This window comes from Ailuropoda melanoleuca, chromosome 12 (assembly GCF_002007445.2).
Source record: "Ailuropoda melanoleuca isolate Jingjing chromosome 12, ASM200744v2, whole genome shotgun sequence".
Taxonomy (NCBI): Eukaryota; Metazoa; Chordata; class Mammalia; order Carnivora; family Ursidae; genus Ailuropoda; species Ailuropoda melanoleuca.
The window spans coordinates 15,631,344-15,636,316 of record NC_048229.1 but is presented as its reverse complement, the minus strand read 5'-3'; positions in this window follow the sequence as shown (position 1 = coordinate 15,636,316).

Below are 4,973 nucleotides of genomic sequence, written 5' to 3'. Positions count from 1 at the left end.
GCTGGGCCTGAGTCCCGGGCCAGGCCGGCCTCGCCGCCGTCCTCACAGCCGCCAGCCCCCTCCTCGGGGACGGCCCCACCTCCGGACCTCGGGGACCCACCCCCATCTCCCAGACCAGGCATAGGGGCCAGCTTGCACTTCAGGGACCCGCCCCGTCCGCCTCAGGGATGGACCCCCACTGCCTGCACCACATCGCTTCCCCCGCTGTGGGACCCTCCCTTCACAGACGGCTCCCCCACCCCCACCTCACTGATCGGCTGCTTAACTCGGGGAACAACAGCTGCCGAAACTCGGTTGGTCCCTCATTTCCAGGACCTGCTCCCACCCCTTTGAGGACCCCCACTTCAGGGAGAGCCCCCTACAAAGCCACCTCTTTCATTTCACAAGCTAGAGATGAACCTCCAATGACCACACCCCCACAAAGACAAGTTTCTTATCTGTGCCCACTAACCGCCCCCCCCCCAGTCCAGCTCTGGGCACCGTGTTTCGTGGGCTGGTTACTCCATTTCCCGACTGCCCTGTCCACTCTATGGACCAGCCCCTCCCCTTTCCTGTCAGAGATCAGCTGAATCCTAGAAGAGTAAGCTGGAGAGACATGATTCTTCCCCCGCTCCCAGATTCTGGTGCAGTGCCAGGAGAATGAGGTGGGAAGTGGGCCCCAAGGTAAGGCCATCTCTGGACTTGTCCGGGCTGGCAGAGTTCCTCCCACCCCCCAGCATCCAACCTTGCTGGAGGCCACAGAGGTAAGGAGGACAGGATGCCCAGAACAGAGTTTTACTGTTTTCATGTTATCAGAGCTCCCAGACTACTCTTTCAGTCCAGTCTTGATCTGGTGTTAGGACAGGGAAAAGTATCTCCTGGAACCTGACACTAAACCCGAGAGGGTTGATGCCAGGGTTCTAGGAATGCCTTGAGTGGCCTAAACCCTAGAGTGAGAGGATTCACTCTTCATTCTCTCTCTTCCTCCCCTTCATGCCTGTAGCCAGAGGGCCTCTGAGCTGGGGAGGTAAGGGGGGGAAAGTTTCTTCTCTGTAGGAGCCTTGTCTTTCCTCTCTGGACTGTGGGTGGCTTGTGTGACCACTGATGCTTTCTCTGTCGCAGGCTCTGAGGAGTAGATTCATCAGACAGCCCTGACTAGCCGCTCCCAAGCGCAGAGGGCACTTAAGTTAAGACTGGCTATTTGTAGGCGCTGGACTTCCAAGGGGACAGGGAGGAGGACCGCCAGCTTCCTTCTGAAAAAGATCACGGCGCTGCCGAGAGATCCTGGTGCCGGGGATGGTGTATAGTCCTGCCTGTTTTGCAGAGCGTGATGGCTGCCAAGCATAGTTCTGCCTTTGGGTCAGGCTTGGCACCCATTTTTCCAACACACTCAAGGTTGGCATGGCTTGCAGGCAGGTATTTTTTTCACGTAAAAAATAAGCTGAAAGGAGATTAGGGGATATTTTTTGAATCAGGATCTGAAAGTCTCGATGCTTTTCCAGCAGGAACTGGGGAGCAGAGTTACAGTTTCTAAAACGCTGATGTGTTTTCTGTTGCTTTTCTACAGCCCCTTCCACACAGTACTGTTTGAAGGTCTGAGAGAGTTTTGTAGAGTTTGCTGTTGGAGTCCAGAATTCCTGTCCTCTGACAGTCTTCCATTTAGGGCCAGGAAACTGAGTGAGTCTTGAGGAAAGAGTATACTGGCAGAGGGGACTGCAGGAATTGAAATTTGCTGTTTATGGAGTGCTTCCCCATACCTCAACTTGTCCTGTCCTCCTTCACAGCAACCCTTTATAAGAGCCCCTTACTTAGGGCCACTGCTGTCATTATTACTTGCCTTTTACAAACAGAGAAAACAGACTGAGAGAGGTTGATTCACTTGCCCAAGGCTGCACCGCCACGGAATGACCAAACCAAACCAGTCCTTAGCTCCTAGATCTGCAGCTCTTGTGTACCAAGACGCCCTTCTTCCTGAGGGGGGGTGAGCAGCACGTGAAGGAGGGGCCGCAGGGGGTGATGGCTGCCACCTGTAACTTCTGCCGCCTTCCAGCCCAGACTTCCCAGTTGTTCTGGGCTGCCTGACCTCCTTGGCCTAAGCTCCCAGGAGGCCAGCCACACCTGGCTGCCCTGGAGCCCCTGGGGTGGGAGCAGTGGGGTGAGCAGGAGGGGAGAGGAATTTGCCTCTGTGCTCAGGCCCCATCAGCTGTCTGGATCGCTGCTCAACACACTGCCTGTCAGCTGTTTTCCTTAGTTAGGGTGGACACAAAGGCCAGGCCTCTTGTTTTTATTTTTTCCTGAGAGTGCTCTCAGCTGTGAGCCTCCTGGTCCCTGAAACGGGAGAGTTTATGGTCCGTCCTGTGGCAAGGCTAGAGGGGGCAGAGTCTCTGCTGTGACTTTGGTTTTTTTTTTGGTCTTAAAAATTGGGGAACTCTTCCCTCCCCATAGCGGCCAGTGACGGACTCACCATTTGCTGTTTAATAAGTTACAAATTTATAGCTCTTTGGGCAGAAAAACATAAACACTGCCCTTCCCTGTGTGTTCTCTCCTCTTTGTGCTGTGGGGTGGCTGCTGGTGGCTTTTCCCATTACAGTTTAGATGCTGGTTTGGCCCGGAGTTCGCTCTTGAGTTCTGGCTGGAGTTTCCTGGACAGAGTTCCCACAACACTGAGATGTACTCGGATTACGGTTTCGGACCCAACTCCTCACTCTCCCCTCGTTCATGTTCCTAGTCCTTCTGGGGGCCTGTGACTACAGCTGCGGTGCAGTAATGGTCACGTGTGCTTGATGGGAGACAGGCGTCGGACTCCGCACTTCAGGGTTATGATCGCTGGCGTTCAGAGAGGGAGGTGTTTTATCTCCGCTTTACAGATTGGGAAAGGAGCTCTGGGAGGTTTACTGGGGGAAGTTGGGATTGGAACCCAGACGGATCCAATTCCAGATCTGGTCATCTAAATCGTAATCAGGTTAAGTGCTGGGTGAGGTGACTAACTGGGGGGTGAGCCATGGGCCTGCTGACTAATTGCTAGTTACCTTCAAATTTTGTGCCCTGGGGGCCATCCTGAATAAACGGCCTCTGTGGCAAAGGGTGGGGCCAGTTCAGACCTTGATAGCTTTGCCTTTCCATCTCTTCCAGGGGCAACAGCCAGCTGTTGGCAATGCCCAGTTGCTGCTAGAATCTGGACATGTCTTCTTTCAGCTTCTCAGCAGTCTTGACCCTCTGAAAAACAGTGCCTCATTGTCCTTGGGGGGAGTGCTAGGGGGGCAGGGGAGTTGCCTGGGGCATTCCAGGCTACGGAGCCTCCCTGTTTCCATGGAAAGTCTGGACTTTGGGCTTGCCTGTCTGTGGTGCCTCTGTGTGTTAGGCCAGGGTCAGGGCACCCAGCTGCTGGACCCGTGGCAGAGGCAGCCCGGGGAGCGATGGTGTGTTCCGCGTCAGCCCCGTATCTTCTGGGCTGTATGCTAGTGAGGTGCAGAGCTGGGCTCTGAACCCTGGTGTGTTTGATTCTTAAGCAGGTGCGCTTTCCGTTGTGCTAAGCTGTCTGCTGCCTGGGCAGCCCCGGCTCAGTGTGGAGAGGTTCGGGTTGCTGGGGCCATAGCCCTGCCGCTGTGGGTTGGAGGTCTTCCAAGGGAACATCGCAATATTCCCTCCAGCTTCCCCAGTGACGGCCATGCATTGGGAGACTGGGTGGGACCTTGGCTGGAGGGGCCCACAGAAGGCCAGAGTTACCGCCGGGGCACTGAGCAGCACCTCTCCCCCATAGAACTCATGTCGCATGGAGTGTGCTGACCCCCCAAAGCTTCCTTGGGCCTTTACCTTGTTCCAAGGCCAGAAAGTTGAAAAACTCCTCCCACCTTCACCTCATTGCAGCTCTTCCCTGGGTTGTCCTGGTCTCAGTGCTTTCATAAATAATAACAAACATCCGTAGAACTCTTTCCCATAGTGTTTATTGAGCACTTTGTATGTACAGGCACTGTGCTGGGCACCGCACACACATTGTTTCACTGACCCATGTTGGCCATAGGAGACACAGGTTCTATTATTATTATTATTACTACTGTCCATTTTACAGATGATGAAACTGAGGCACAAAGAGGGTTAGCCCCCTTACCCAAATTCTGTTAACTAGTGAGTGGCAGGGCTGGGGTTTAAATGAAGAGTTGGGCTTGTAACCATTTTTACACCTCTGTTCATGATACTGGATTGAATCTTGCTTGCCTATTGGTTTGGTTGTTTTCCATTTCTAGGATGCTAAAAATCTTTTCTGCCCCCTCCCCACAGCCCCCATTCTCTGTTCGGTCTCCCCCATCCATCCTCTTCCCATTCTTTGGTCTTCTTCCCTCTCCTTCGTTCTTTCTCGGGATGGGCTGCTGGGCACTTGTGTTGGGGTCTGCTGCACAAAGCCCTCCCATCCCCCCCATCACTCCTGTCTAGTCACCTGTACCCCTCAGGACAGAAGGTAGTCCTCTGAGGTCCCTCTTCTACTCCTGGTTGGAATCAAGCCCTCTGTGCCTCTGGCCCATACAGACATGCTCCTGTCTTCATTCAGGTGTTTGTACATTGCCGCCAGTTGGAGCCGGCCCATTTCCAGAAGAGGAAGTTAATGAAAACTTTTAAGATGGAGAATTGAGGGTGTCTTCTGGGAGGGAGAGAGGGAGAGAGAGAATTAGGGGGCTGAGGTTTCGGAGAAACCTTGACAAAACTCCTGATTAAAAGGGGTGTCCAGGAGTTGTCTCCTCACCTGGGATAGGCCCAGAGCCTCCCCAGCCCCCAGGTTCATTTTGCCTCTTCAGTTGGGGGCCTGTTGGGAGTCTCACATCTGGCCTGAAGCGTGCATTCATGTCCTGATAAGTCTTCCAGCTAACGAATTGATTGCCTAACCAGTGGGACTCAGGGCTGGCCTCTCCAGGGAGGCCTTGGACGCTGGGCCAGTGGCAGGCAGAACGTGTGGTTGGCCAGGCCCAGCAGAGCCCCCGGTGGCCAAGTTTTCCCTTAAA